Source organism: Oncorhynchus clarkii, chromosome 8 (genome assembly GCF_045791955.1).
Source record: "Oncorhynchus clarkii lewisi isolate Uvic-CL-2024 chromosome 8, UVic_Ocla_1.0, whole genome shotgun sequence".
Lineage (NCBI taxonomy): Eukaryota > Metazoa > Chordata > Actinopteri > Salmoniformes > Salmonidae > Oncorhynchus > Oncorhynchus clarkii.
This window is the reverse complement of record NC_092154.1, coordinates 33,420,486-33,437,196: the sequence shown is the minus strand read 5'-3', so window position 1 is coordinate 33,437,196 and position 16,711 is coordinate 33,420,486.

Sequence of the window (16,711 nt, the reverse complement as noted above, 5' to 3'; positions counted from 1 at the left end):
CTAATTGGCTAATTGATGGATTTTGAGTCAGCAGCAGCAGCACTGTAGATGGATGGGAATTGAATTTGCGGACTGGTTGAGGGAAGGATGTTTATACACAAGGCCAATCAAATCTCTTGATGTCAATGTCTTGAGAACCAGTTAAATGCTAGTTTGGACATGTAGTAAGTAAACAGAGGAGGTCCTTCATAATGCATTCTTGGCAGAATTGTGTGGCTTGTCAGCAGAATAAAGTTCTTAAGATTATGCAAATCATAGCTGAATGAGCTCTCTCTAGCTTGATGTATTTAGCAACCAGCCTAGGAAACACTTGTGCCCAATATTTAGAAAATGTGTGTGTGTGTGTGTGTGTGTGTGTGTGTGTGTGTGTGTGTGTGTGTGTGTGTGTGTGTGTGTGCGTGTGCGTGTGTGTGTGCGTGTGCGTGTGCGTGTTTGTGGTTGGGAATTAGGCTTCACAGGGCACCCTTAAGTGGCAGATCACAGAGATGTTCAGTGTAAGCCCTCAGTGAGGGTATAATTGATTGTACAATTGATGTTGGGAGATCCAGGAGAGCTCACCACGCAGCCCTCTTTGTGAGCATCATCGCAGATATGTAGTATGTGCTGTGGCTCCCGTGGAATCTGTCAAGGTACCGAAACAGCATCTGTGTGTGTGTCTGTGTGTGTGTGTGTGTGTGTGTGTGTGTGTGTGTGTGTGTGTGTGTGTGTGTGTGTGTGCACGCGCATGCGTGCGTATGCTTGTGTAAGGCAGTGTGCACACTTTGACTGGTCTCTCCAGGTGATCCCATGTCACTGGCACATTTCATTAAATCATTCCCCCAAAAATGGTTGAGTGTTTTGAATATAGTTTTGCTGTTGGCATATTTGTATATCCCCGTCCTTAAGTGTTCATAACAGCATGAGTCAAAATAGACCGCTCATTAGTAAAACCACAGATCCCACTGTCACCCTGACAAAGACCCTGAGGGCCGTCTTGTACAGATGTGTGTTTATTTTGTTCAAAAGGGAACAGCTAGGATGTGTGTCATTCTGTCACTGAAATCCCCCTGTCACCCTGTCACTTGAGGTCACGATGTCACTGCACTGTGTGTCGACAGGTCACATCTCTATGCACTGAGGTGACAGAAGTGACACAGTACTTTGTTTTCCTTTGGTGGAGATGGCCCCAGAACAGAAAGACACAGAGATTTATGACAACAATACGCCAATCAGGAAGAATCTCTCTCCAGTGAGGTAAAGCATTCAGACAGGACTAGCACATTCCATCAGCATAGGGAGATTTCCTCTTGCAAAAGGTTGCTCAGCTGCTCTGTGAATCAAGGCCAGTTAATTCCCCACATACTGCCTGAGGTAGAAAATGGAGGTGGGTTTGGACTAATCGAATGATATAGTATTTCATGGGAGTTATAGAGGGCAGAATTTCCCTGAGAACCGACTGAGGTAAACCTATTTTGATGAAATGCCCGAGGGCATCGATAATTCATTTGGAGGAGACATGACCGCAGACATCAGGTCAGACAATCAGTGGCTCATGTTGAATGAGGTCATATAATTTTGATAATTCTGCATGTACCTCAGCAGGAAGGTTGTATAGGCTATTTACCTCTGCACAGATTTTGCCTACACACCTCAGAGCATAAATAGAAAGCAGACCTACTGCTGCATCTGTTGTTCTGGGACCATATCTAGTCAGAAATGGAACAGCTCTCATTTCCTCCTCTCTCTCTCTCTCTCTCTCTCTCTCTCTCTCTCTCTCTCTCTCTCTCCCTCCCCCACTTTCCAACTGTTTTCTCTCCTACTTTTCTTTTCCTACTGTCTGTTATATGATCACTCTCAGGAGTGTAACAAACTATTCAACTAGTACAGAAACTATTTGCATTGAACAACTATGGAATATCAACAATTAAAAGTCACCCCTCAACTTTCGCTCCTCCTGGGTTGGTACTGACTCAGCACACCCTCCTCGTGCTGACAAAAGACACATCCATTCAGCTCATTTACTGCATTCTTGAGTCTCGGTTAGACACCTGAACAGAATAGTTCACAAATAGGCCAGGGCTCTGTTGATATTATCTCCCAGGCAACCAAAGATGTGAGTGAGAAGCTAGAGTTCTGACCTCCACTCTTAACACAAGATGGAGATTTAATCCTATCATGTGAGCCCCAGATCAGTTTACAGTCTGCATTCAATCCCCCAGTTTTTCCTTCACTTCACATTGTTCTTTATTAATTAATTTGTCATAGATATCTTTATCGAGATTCTTTTGATGCCGAAAGCTGCAACCACAGCCAACAATTAAAAATCCTTAAGAGTCTATTGACACACCCGTGGGTCAATCTAAATAACAAAACAATCCCCACCTGTCAGTTTGGGCTAGAGATATCAGTTTCTTGCATGGGCTGCGTCAAATGTTATTGGTCACATACACATGGTTAGCAGATGTTACTGCGAGTGTAGCAAAATGCTTGTGCTTCTAGTTCCTACAGTGCAGTAATATCTAACAAGTAATCTAACAGTTTCACAACAACTACCTTATACACACAAATGTAAAGGGATGGAATAGGAATATGTACATATAAATATATGGATGAGCGATGGCCGAGTGCCATAGGTAAGATGCAATAGATGTATAAAATACAGTATAAACTGTATATATGAGATGAGTAATGTAGGACATGTAACCATTTTTAAAGTGGCATTATTTAAGGTGACTAGTGATCCATTTATTAAAGTGGCCAATGATTTGAGTCTGTATGTAGGCAGCAGCCTCACTGTGTTAGTGATGGCTGTTAAACATTCTGATGGCTTTGAGATAGAAGCTGTTTTTCAGTCTCTCGGTCCCAGCTTTGATGCACCTGTACTGATCTCGCCATCTGAATGGTAGCGGGGTGATCATGCAGTGGCTCGGGTGTTTGTTGTCCTTGTTGATCTTTTTGCCCTTCCTGTGACATCCGGTGCTGTAGGTGTCCTGGAGGGCAGGTAGTTTGCCCCCGGTGATGTGTTGTGCAGACCGCACCATCCTCTGGAGAGCCTTGCAGTTGAGGGTGGTGCAGTTGCCATACCAGGCAGTTATACAGCCCGATGCTCTCAATTGTGCATCTGTAAAAGTTTGAGGGTTTTAGGTGACCAGACAAATTTATTCAGCCTCCTGAGGTTGAAGAGGCGTTGTTGCGCCTTCTTCACCACACTATCTGTGTGGGTGAACTATTTCAGTTTGTCCGTGATGTGTACGCAGAGGATCTTAAAACTTTCCAGCTTCTCCACTAATGTCCCGTCGATGTGGATAGAGGGGTGCTCCCTCTGCTGTTTCCTGAAGTCCAGTCATCTCCTTTGTTTTGTTGACGTTGAGTGAGAAGTTGTTTTCCTGAAACCACACTCTGAGTGCCCTCACCTCCTCCCTGTAGGCTGTTTTGTCGTTGTTAGTAATCAAGCCCACTACTGTTGTGTAATTCACTGCATCCGCTTATGTCGGCCTTCTGCATCTGCGGCGCAATCTGGTTGAGCTACAACGGTGTTTGTCAGACCATGAGACATCCCAAAATCTGTCTTCTCACTTAAACGTCTGTAACGCCAGAAGTGTCATGGGACTCTTCTGAAGGTAACCCATACAAACAAATGGAAGTATGGAGGTAGTTTGTGCCAACAAAAATACAGGGTTATATATGCATAAAAAATATATATGCACATACAGTTGAAGTCTAAAATGTACATACACCTTAGCCAAATACATTTAAACTCAGTTTTTCACAATTCCTGACATTTATTGTAGTAAAATTTCCCTGTTTTAGGTCAGTTAGGATCACCACTTTATTTTAAGAATGTGAAATGTCAGAATAACAGTAGAAAGAATTATTTATTTCAGGTTTTATTTCTTTCAACACATTCCCAGTGGGTCAGAAGTTGACATACACTCAATTAGTATTTGGGAGCATTGCCTTTAAAATGTTTAACTTGGGTCAAACGTTTTGGGTAGCCTTCCACAAGCTGGGTGAATTTTGGCCATTTCTCCTGACAGAGCTGGTGTAACTGAGTCAGGTTTGTAGGCCTCCTTGCTCGCACACGCTTTTTCAGTTCTGCCCACAAATTGAGGTCAGGGCTTTGTGGTGGCCACTCCAATACTTTCACTTTGTTGTCCTTAAGCCATTCTTCCACAACATTGGAAGTATGCTTGGGGTCATTGTCCATTTGGAAGACCCATTTGCGACCAAGCTTTAACTTCCTGACTGAAGTTAAGATGTTGCTTCAATATATCCACATAATTTTCCCTCTCATGATGCCATCTATTTTCTGAAGTGCACCAGTCTCTCCTGCAGCACCCCCACAACATGATACTGCCACCCCGTGCTTCACGGTTGAGATGGTGGTCTTCGGCTTGCAAGCCTCCCCCTTTATCCTCCAAAAATAATGATGGTCATTATGGCCAAACAGTTCTATTTTTGTTTCATCAGACCAGAGGACATTTCTCCAAAAAGTACGATCTTTGTCCCCATGAGCAGTTGCAAAACTTAGTCTGGCTTTTTTATGGCGGTTTTGGAGCAGTGGCTTCTTCCTTGCTGAGCGGCCTTTCAAGTTACGTCGATATTGGACTCATTTTACTATGGCAATAGATACTTTTGTACTTGTTTCCTACAGCATCTTCACAAGGTCCTTTGCTGTTGTTCTGGGATTGATATGCACATTTCGCACCAAAGTACGTTCATCTCTAGGGAGACAGAACGCGTCTCCGTCCTGAGCGGTATGACGGCTGTGTGGTCCCATGGTGTTTATACTTGCGTACTATTGTTTGTACAGGTGAACTTGGTACCTTCAGGCGTTTGGAAATTGCTCCCAAGGATGAACCAGACTTGTAGAGGTCTACAATTGTCTGCCTGAGGTCTTGGCTGATTTATTTTCATTTTCCCATGATGTCAAGCAAAGAGACACTGAGTTTGAAGGTAGGCCTTGAAATACATCCACAGGTACACCTCCTATTGAATCAAATGATGTCATTTAGCCAATCAAAAGCTTCTAAAGCCATGACATAATTATCTGGAATTTTCCAAACTGTTTAAAGGCACAGTCAACTTAGTGCATGTAAACTTCTGACCCACTGGAATTGTGATACAGTGAATTATAAGTGAAATAATCTGTTTGTATACAATTGTTGGAAAAATGACTTGTGTCGTGCACAAAGTAGATGTTTAACCGACTTGCCAAAACTAGAGTTTGTTAACAAGAAATTTGTGGAGTGGTTGAAAAACAAGTTTTAATGACTCCAACCTAAGTGTATGTGAACTTCCGACTTCAACTGTAAATATTTCCTGAGCTTTCTTATATCACCAGTCTTCTTTTTTTGTTGCCATTTATGATTGTGTTATTCAATGCCTTTCTATGGGCTATAATACTAAAGGCCAAATTCGATATTTTATCTAATGTTTTTTTATATGAGAATGACCACATTGTTTTTTACGGGTAAGGTAACTGAATGCCTCAAACCGCAAATAAAAGAGTTTAACTCCCGACGTTGACACATTTGTTGCAGTAGAAGCATAGTGCCGGTTCGTGCCTCGGTCTCGACGCATCTTATTGAGATATTTTAAGAAACCCTCCATGTCATTGAACAGTCTCAGGAGATAGGCAAACCATGTTTAATTTTTTGAAGAATTTGGATTTATTGCAATTTAGACAGCTGGCTTGTGGGACACGGGGGTGGATTTTCATTATATGCACCAATACTCTGAGCCAAATATCCAAATGCAAGTCTCCACAGCGGAAACCCAAGTAGCATGACCAATGCTCCTCTCCAATCCCCACACAGGCCTCTACCCTCTGACAAGGGAGACAGACAGTATGCACTGGGGGGTGCCTTGCTGGTAGTCTATAGTAGCCCATTCAAATATCAATATAAAATATTCAATATATCCTGTACAGTAGAAATAAGTGGTGGGAATAGCAAAATATTGTCCTTGTGCGGCTCTAGATATATACCGGTAAGCTTTGCTGCAACATGTTCAAAGTGTGTGACTGTGCGGTGTTGTGGATTAATGTCTGTAAAGGGCTTAGCCGGTTCCGTTTCAGTCCTACTGCTACTGAGCTGGCAACACAACCAAATCTGCTGCTTTGAACACTACAGACAGAAACCTTTTGAGCTTTTATCTTTAGAAACAGCTGTGGTCCCTTTTACTCCCGGACAGATAAGGCAACCCACAAACATGACACTACTCAATTCTCTCACTCTACCATGAGATTAACTCTACCTACATGTACCCCACTAACCGGTGCCCCCGCACATTGACTCTGTGCCGGCAACCCCCTGTATATATTGTTATTTTTTACTGTTGCTCTTTAATTACTTGATACTTTTATCACTTATTCTTATCTGTATTTTTTTGAAACTGCACTGTTGTTTAGGGGCTTGTAAGTAAGCATTTCACCGTAAGTAGGTATTCGGCGTATGTGACTAATAATGTTTGATTTGATTTAGAAGTTAGCAACTCAGAGCAGATGGTAGTAGATGCCGTGTGTGGTATTGCGTAAGTCTATCATGGCATTAGAGGCAGTATCACTTAATCAAGTGACTTTATTTGTGTAAACTTACCTTCGAAAGTGAATATCAAAATACCCCAAAACATGCTAGAACTCACAAAAGATCTCTAGCATTAGGTGTTGTATGTGGTTGCATAGGAGTAGCCAGTTGGGCATTTGAAACATGTTGTTCTAGGATTTTGCTAACTGCTTTAAGTGGGGTAGACTTGCTTTATTCACAGTTTCACAATGGTCTTTCAGATGCAGGAAGGCAGGAGTATGCCCTTTAACCGTTACCATGGAGACCGTTGGGGGCTATTGTGACTTTGGCAGCTAGTGACCACCCTGCAGAGCTGCCTGCAGAAAAAGATTCATGCCGAAAGACGCTAACCTGCTCCCGTAGCCAGGGTTGTCAAACTCATTCCATGGAGGGCCTAGTGTCTGCTGGTCTTTGGTTTTCCCTTTCGATTAAGACCTAGACAACCAGGTGAGGAGAGTTCCTTGCTAATTAGTGAATTACTCTTTGTTTAAACAAACGCGTCGTGAGCGGTGGCCATGGCAAGTGTCCACGTTAAAGACAATGAAAGGGTGTGAAAGAGAGGTTGTCTGTTTTTAAATCAGAACTTTTTTTATTGGAAGGAGCAAAAACAAGCAGACACTCTGGCTTCTGTGTAATGCCTTTCAGCATGGTTATTTCCATAACATTTTCCTCCTTGCATTTTTAAACCATCACTGTATGTCAAGTGAAGCACTGTGTTCATTTCATGAAAATAACTCCATATATATTTTTTTATATTTACATTTATTTCCCCTCCTTTTGCCATTGAAACATTGTTTGGTCTTGCTGGCATGTTGATACAAATGAGTCTGCCGCTACAATGTTACCTTGCAAAATGCTCTACATTGATTTGCTCATGTTGCCAAGAGGCATGCTAGAAAGATTAGGAATCACCGATAAATAGGCTTCACCAGACACAAATATGCAATACTTGTAGGGGACTGAAAGATGAACAATATGGTCACATTTACGTTACATTTCAACAAATTCAATGCTGAGGGACAACACTCATAGCGATGTTGTAAACGTTACGGATCTATACCCTATTCAAGTAAAGTTTTACCCTGAAAGGTAATGCTGTCTAAAATGAGGTCAATGGAAGGTTTAGTGTTTTGATGGTCTGTAAAGGTTGAACATGAACCTGAGCAAATACCAAGCTGAGATGTTTCTCGTCTCGGAGCTACACCCCTCCGGTCAACACAGTTGGATTTCACATTGGCTGAAAGAACAGGTTATGGCGGCTTAAAAAAAATGGCGGATAGAATAATAACTTCAATGAAGTTAAGAGACTATCCACCTTAATATGCATTGTTTCTTCTCATCATAACACAGACATGTTGCTTTTCTCTCTAAAATTATACATGGATGGAAATATTAAAATACTTTCTCTCCCAAAAAAAACAGAAGCAGTTTTCTTCCAAAAATGTTTATTTGCAGAACTATTTACAAAAGATGGTCATTAGCAATACTTAATTCAAAGAGTCAGATTGATAAGTTATAGCGTAAAAATACTGAAGCACATTGATAACGCAGGAAAATAATCAAATCAAATCAAGAGTTCAAAAACTCTTATTTAGAAAAGAAAGGTTAACAATCATTTCAGATAATCAAATATATAATTTAAATTGAAATAGTAACTTAAACAGCAAATTAGTCAAATACAAAACAATCTGTAGAATGCTGCAATACTGAACAGCAATGAAACATCAGATAGTACATTCATACATACATTTCACTATCATGCATGCTGTCTTAAGTCCTTGTAAAAAAAAACCCAGACAAAGGAAAGTTCAAACAACAAAAACATGGTCGACTCAAGAGCGGAAAATAGTTTAAATTAGGCATGAATTTATATATTTATATATGTATATTTCTGTACAAATAATGAATATTTGGCATTATATTCATCCTTATTATTGATGTGATATCTAACAATTCAAAATAGTTTAAGCTAAACATCTACCTTTATCCAATCAGACTCTTTCTTCCATGTTACATTCCAAAACCCATGAGAGGCCATTTATTAAATATACCCACAAAACAATAAATTCTTTACCATAGGTAAACATACAGTGAAAGCTATCTCCCCTCGCAAAACATTTAGCAAAAATAAAAAATTGCACAGGTAAAGGGTGCCCTTTCTTTTCCCTGGGAAAGTTGTATTGGCTTTTAAAGGCTAAAAACACAACGACTGTCAATGTGAACAATGAATGCACATCTGACCCGAATGTCCATATAGTTGAGGTACAGTGCCTTCAGAAAGTATTCAGACCCCTTCACTTTTTCCACATTTTGTTACGTTACAGCCTTATTCTAAAATGGTTTAAATAAAAACAAGTCTTAGTAATGTAAACATAATACCCCATAATTACAAAGCGAAAACAGACTTTTTGAAATTTAGGAAAATGTATATATATAAAAAAAATGAAATACCTTAACATAAGTATTCAGACCCTTTGCTATGAGATTCAAAATTGAGCTCAGTTGCATCCTGTTTCCATTTATCATTTTTGGAGATGTTTCTACTACTTGATTGGAGTCCACCTGTGGTAAATTCAATTGATAGGACATGATTTGGAAAGGCACATAACTGTCTATATAAGGTCCCACAGTTGACAGTGCATGTCGAAGCAAAAACCAGGTCATGAGGTCGAAGGAATTGTCGGAAGAGCTCCAAGACAGGATTGTGTCGAAGCACAGATCTGGGGAAGGGTACCAAAAACATTTCTGCAGCATTGAAGGTCCCCAAGAACACAGTGGCCTCAATCACTCTTAAATGGAAGAAGTTTGGAACCACCAAGACTCTTCCTAGAGCTGGCCACTCGGCCAAACTGAGAAATTGGGGAGAAGGGTTTTGGTCACCCGTTGGTCACTCTGACAGAGCTCCAGAGTTCCTTTGCAGAGATGGGAGACCTTCCAAAAGTACAACAATCGCTGCAGCACTCCACCAAATATTATGGTAGAGTGACCAGACGGAAGCCATTCGTCAGTAAAAGGCAAATGACAGCCCGCTTGGGAGTTTGCCAAAAGGCACCTAAAGGAGTCTCAGACCATGAGAAACAAGATTCTCTGGTCTGATGAAACCAAGATTGAACTCTTTGGCCTGAATGCCAAGCGTCACGCCTGGAGGAAACCTGGCAACATCCCTACGGTGAAGCAAGGTGGTGGCAGCATCATGCTGTGGGGATGTTTTTCAGCAGCAGGGACTGGGAGACTAGTCAGAATCGAGGCAAAGATGAACGGAGCAAAGTACAGAGAGATCCTTGATGAAAACCTGCTCTAGAGCGCTCAGGACCTCAGACTGGGGCGAAGGTTCACCTTCCAACAGGACAAAGACCCTAAGCACACAGCCAAGACAAAGCAGGAGTGGCTTCTGGACAAGTCTAAAAAAAATTGGAAAACCTGTTTTTCCTTTGTCATTATGGGGTATTGTGTGTAGTTTGATGAGTGGAAAAAACAATTTAATACATTTTAGAATAAGGCTGTAATGTAACAAAATGTGGAAAATGTCAAGGGGTCTGAATACTTTCCAAAGGCACTGTACATGTAGGCCTAGGTAATCGCAGGGGAATGGGAGACCTTGTAGGCAGAACCCTCCATTGGCATGGACTAAGGAATGAAGTGTTTGGGTGGCAGGTCAAATTAGAAGGCCATACTGTAGATATTGTGATGTAAAGGCCACAATGCATTGAATGAAGCTTATTGCTAAACGGGCAGTGGGCACATTCAGTCCATGTGGTTTTCAATGTAAAGCAGCTCTGATTCGCTCAAACCTTTTAAAATAAAATAAAATAACATTGCCTCAAGGAAATTAAGAAAGAGCCCATGGTATTTTGTGGAAGGTCAGTGGCCAAAATCAGTGATAATGATAAGAACAACACTGTGCTCCTTATTGAATCAAATATTTTATGAGGAGAGAGAGAGACATTCTTAGAGTGCAACTGCACTGGAAAAAAGGAAAAAATTGAAAGAAAAACTCAAGCAAAGTTTACAGGGCCATAGAAAATCGTGTTGGTGTCAAAATACCTCAAGACAAATTGTTCAAAATAAAGAATTTAGGGTGCCATCTCGAGGACATTTTGTCTTACTGCTGTGTAGTGTGTGTGTGCGCGCGTACCTGTGTTTGTGCGCTGATTGTCAGAATAAACCAATTTCTGTAATTCTTGAGAAAGAAAACAAGAAAAAACAAGTTCAATTAACTTCAGCACCTTTACTGACTTCTTTGAGGTTTATAGCACAACAGCCCACCAAACACATGTGCCCAAGACGATGTAGCAAAAATGTCACTCATGGAACATTGTACGTTTTAGCCCCTAAAAGAGTTCCACACGTAAAAGGGCTGCAGAACAAAATATCACACCAAAGAACTTTGATATGATGCAATTTGTTATTCTAAATGTCTGTTTATACGTGTGTTTAGCGTTTAAGTCTTGAAGAGCATTAAAAGGAGGATATTTCCAATCATTAAAATGCAATCAGGAAAGCAATTCATCATGGACATACTGCATATTAGATGAGGGTGATGTACCGTGGGTTCAATAGAATATCAAGCTGCTTTCAGAATGACCCATCAAGATGGCCAGTAAGTGTGCAAACACCGACGTTTCTGAAGATAGATCAAGATGACTGAAACGTACTGAGATTTCAACTGTGCACAACAATTCAATTCTTCAACCTTCTGAAGACAATGTCCACTTCCATAAAGATCAGCAAACAAAGATTCATTTCCACTGGGGCCATCATGCGTTAGAGGGAATGTCTGTAGAAATGGGGACATGGTGCAGGCTGGCAGGACTACTGCATAGGACACAGGCGTGTGGTGGCCGTGTGATGTCACTGTAACTGACTCTCAAACCTTGAGGTAAATAGCTGTATGTGTGCCTGCCTGTTGTATGAAACACTATTGCACTTTTTAGCAGGTCAAGTTTAGTCAGTCTCTAGTTTGTGGTAACGATAATAAGCCATAAAGCATTGAGAACTGGGACGAGGTTACGATATCATAGCAAGGAAAAATACTCCCTGGGATGTTGTTTTTCTCTGCCATCCCCCTCCGAGCCACACACACACTCACACACACACACACAAACACACGCAGGGCACACACAAATGCAAACACACATAACCTATGTTCGCTCCTGTTGCATTGATTCAGTTTGATTCTGATAAAAAATGTCTACGCTGCACTTTCTGTTGGTCAAAATAAATCAAAGACCATCAACATACAAGATTTCATGATGATAAATGATATACAGTGTGTACCAATCACGAAGACACTTGCATACCGGTGACATAACGTAAACCTGGGGCATGTACCAATAAATATGAATCACCAAACCTGAGGATTACACCAAAGGTAACATGTGTCCCCCCCCCCCCCCTGATTAATGGGAACAATCTCTACCTGTGAGAATGAATGGATGCCAACAATGACAGATCTTACCAAAAGCATAGTTTAAACAATCACACAAAATGTATCAATTCAATTTTCACATCATCGCATCCTCTTCAATTATCAACTTGTGCTGCAGTCATACAACAGTATAACAATTCAAAATTATCCAATGCTAATCCAAACTACTAATATCAAGGCATTTGGATGAAAAAAAAACCAAGCTAGCTTTCCTCCCTAACAGCCCTTTGAGGTGACATTGCAACTCAATCAACACAACCAGAGATGGCCAAGCACTCTGCATGGCATCGTATTCCAACCAAAGACCTCAAACTAAGACATTCATTCATAGATTCTTGTAAGTCTGATTTTAAGGCACCTAAGGATTTTTTCCCCCATCGTACGTAGTTGCCAAACTTGCAAACCCTCCTTAGATCATGGGAAGGTATACGGTATGGGACAAACATGATAATAGAGTATGTTTGAGATTGGAGAAAGGGCAATTCACTTTCTACGACGACAAAAAAAATTGCGGTCTCAATTTATGCACCTAATGTAGAGGGCCATACATTATAATATCACACAATATGAATAACTAAAGACTAGGAAACGATAAAGGGGAAAGAAGAACGTGAAGATCCATGAACTATTTGCCTTGGCCAATCTATCATGTTTAATATAATCTTGAAATTTGGTGTTTATGTATCAGTGTGCAAATTGGTAACTGTGGTGAATAGTTACGAGTACGTTACTATAGCAGCAGTTGTTGACCCTGTGGTTATGAATCTTTCAGATGAGACCACCACGGGTGTGAAAGTGACATCATTTCAACGATCATACTCTAATCTAACGGGAACCTCTGTTTTTCATTAAGCTATCAATGTCTCTCACTTTCTGTTGTTACCTCACTTAGACCAGACATGGACTTTGTGTCCACATAGAATCACAATACTGTACTGTTTGCTTTTACACAGCACCTACACATCTCCTATGACCCTTTTTGTTGTTGTTGCATTGTCAGTGACTCTACATTCGTATATGATTTTGCTTTCGATGTGTTTAAGGCCGTCTGGTACGTAACGGTTTCATTGAGGTTCACAGCAGAGAGAGAGACCGATGTCAGGAAATGAAATTGGAGACGTTGAGTGGTTTACCAGAAGCTATAGAGGAATGAGGAAAGTCCCAGTTTATTCAACTACTTTCCACCCTTTTTTGGCAAAATATCTGGCAACGTATCTGACCAACTGAACTGTTGCTTACTGTGTGTTGCCCTTTCAAAAGGTCGCAATTAAAAATGGTCTCAATCTAGGCTATGTGGATATATAACAGCTCACCCTGTTTTTGCATCACATTCTATTGAAAAATCCTAGTCGACCACTGGTGCTAGAAGCTTACAACCCTAACATAACAAGTATATGGGAATAAATGAATTATACTAAAAAAATCCAATCTACTGTTCATATGGGTAAATGGAAATACTATATCAATGACACGCAGTACAACGCAAATGCCAGTATATCATGTCATCTAGTATAAGTACAGTTTCATTTTTTGAAGGAAATATACAGTTTATTGAAACAATAAGCTCCAAGTGTGGTGTTGCCGAGCACCGCCAAAGCAACGGAGTAACGTCAGAAAAATGTAAATGCCTTGCTCTCTCTCTCACTAGAATTCCCTAGACCTTTGACTACGGCTACTATTAGAGCAACCCTCTTAGCTCATGGCAAGATAGGGAGTAGAAATACCTCATCGTACGTATTGTCAATAAACAACTTTTAAGCAAAAATGAACAATGCAAATAGACATTTTGCAAATATGTTTTTTTCTTTCTTCCCGCAAGTCAATAGCCACCATCTTTAATTGCAGATGCTATGGGCACCATTTTAGTAAATCTCTGTTATTAAAAAGTCCTTGAGTGTGTGTGTGTGTGTGTGTGTGTGTGTGCGTGCACATAGGACTGGGTAAAGGACAACCGTTTCAGGTAAAAAGCAGCACCATTTACTAGTAACTGGATAGTGTTAAAGTGACATTTGCACCTGTCTGTCCCACACTACTTCTGTAAAAAATACTTGATTGTTGTGTGCCGGATGGGATAGAATGTGTGTGATGTGGTCTCTAATAGGTATAAGTCATCTGTCTGTTGGGGCACTGCTCTCTCCACCCCATCGACAGTCATTCTTTCACAGCGTCCACTATGATACAATTCAAGTTCAATGTAGTTTGTGATGTTGGTCATTGGGTATATATGTGATAGATTACATTATTTATCACCATTATTATCATTACAATAGTACTGGACATCAGGGGATGGACACAAAACTCAAGGTGCAGATTGATGCTGTGTATAGAACAGCATCATAGACATATTCAATAGCAAATGTTCCATTTTTTTGTCCTTGCAATTCAACTGCAACAATATCATGTGAGTGTCATTTACTACATTTCCCTTGGAAATACAAACATGAATAGTATATATATAAGGTGCAAAAATGCATTATATCATAGTCAACTTTTTTTTTCTCATGAAATTTGAAACATTTTTTCCCTTTAAGTGTTTTACAATAGTGTTGCAATGGAAACATGGATCAGACGAATAAATGCACTGTACAACCCATATCATAACCATGTTTCAACCTTACGACAAAGCCGTTATCGTAACTGAAAATGCATAAATGCAGCCCTAAGGTACTTTCCCAGCTAGCACATTACGTTCTGAGAACCATACGTTTCTTAGAGCATGGTGACCGGGTGGTTGTCCCATGGTTATTTTGCATTCAACCTTCCCACAACTTTCTGGGAATGGTACAGGATAGTTGCTTGGCTTTGGAACCTTCTCAACACATTTAAGGAACTTGACAAAAAACACTTTATTTTCTTGTTATTTCATTACTTTAACAGAATGTTTCCTAAAAGTTCAAACATGGTTACATTTAACAGAAAAATGTGTCATGTTAAAGGTATGTTCGTCAACTGGTTTGACATTGGGAATATTCTGAAATAGTTCTGAGAACGTTAAGAAACAACGTTGTTCTGTGGGAATTTCAGTACTTTTAGTGTAAAGTTTTCTGCAGATTTCCTCACGGTTCTATTTAAAGCCATTGTTTTAAGAACATTGAGAAAATGTTACATAAGAACCACGAGAAAAAAACATTGTAGCGTTCAAAGAACATTATAATAATGTTATTTCAAATCTTATACATCTATTCTCAGTGTCAACAAAACTCTCTCTATCCTCTTTCTTCGTAAGTGTGTTGAGGTGTGTTGTCCCCAATAATTGGGCGCCCTGGTCTTAATGAGTTTCCTTTGAAATGGGGTCCGTTGGAATATACTAAAATTAACATCTTTGTATGAGTTTAAAAAACATGGCATGCTACTGTAGCTCCATGCTGCTGTCGCAGTGAACTAATTCCATGGACAGAGAACAGAAGATCATAGGTTTGAATCTCACTGACGCTGTGCCAGAATAAAAAAAATACATGTGTTTGCATGATTCATTTCCGTGTGTCCTATCTCTGCTTGGAGTTCAAAACAGTCAACCTAAGCTAGCAGTCGTATTGAAGTGTTCAGTGAACGTTTTAAGTGATTCAAAAACCTCAAAATAACCTTAATATTTAGTTCCAAACATTCACAACATTTAGAGAATGTTCTCAGAGCGTTATTTGATCACCTTCAAATAACCTATAATTTCCGTTCTCAGAACGTTAATAAAACCTCCCAGGAAAACTTTCAGGGAACCGTAGTAAAAGGTTCTCAGAACCGCCGTGCAACCTAAAAATGTACATTCCCAGAACGTTTTAAAAACGTTCAGTTTTACCGATCAGGAAACTTATGGCTTTGTTCCCAGAATCAATTGGAAACCAAAAACTTCTGTCCCACAACTTCCAAGGAACTAAATGTGCTAGCTGGGTTACTGCTGCATGTCTTTTTCACATCCCATGTCTCAGCAATGTTAGGCAGTGGCTGCAGCAGCAAGCCTGGTAAATTGGTGTGAGTACGTCCCAAGAATAACAACGGAACTACTATACCCAGGATGCTGTGCGACCATATCAGATGTGATGACTACTCCTTGGTCTTTACCATAGAAATAGAATATACCCCATAGAAATAGATTTGAATTCTATGTCTATGGTTTTTACCCTAGAGTGCCCACTGCAAGACTGAGGTATTTCAATAGCAGGTGTTGATCAATCGCACTACATATTCCCCCCACTTTGACTGACAACCCACAAACATGGGGGAGACATTTCCAGACTTCTATCTTGACAGTGAGTCATCACCACCTCTGTGCTACCACTGGGGAGTAGTAGTCTCCGCACAGGGTGATTTAGCCCAAGACCACTGATGCTGGTGAGATTCTCCATAGAAAAGTTGCACTTTGTGATTCCTTTTGAACACGGTGGGAAAATACTGATATTACCCTTACTTTACCCAGAGGCTCATAATACATGATGGCAATGCGAAAGCTCTTGGGGGGGATGAATACATTTCCAACAAGAGAATTTGTTACAGTATAGAAAATAATCATTTTGCTTGTAATTAGCCAAATATAATTGTGATGGTGGATCAGTTCGGTTAAAGGGGAGGTTGTAGTAGCAGCTCATTATAATGGGGTGGAGGGGTGGTGAATATTACCTCCGTCTTAAAGGGGAGAGGACATCAGAAGAAGGGCAATAGATGGAGAGAAACAGTAAGAAGTGAAAGTGAGAGACACAGACGACAAGAAAGAGGGAGGAAGGAGTCTGGGTGACACCCACTGGCT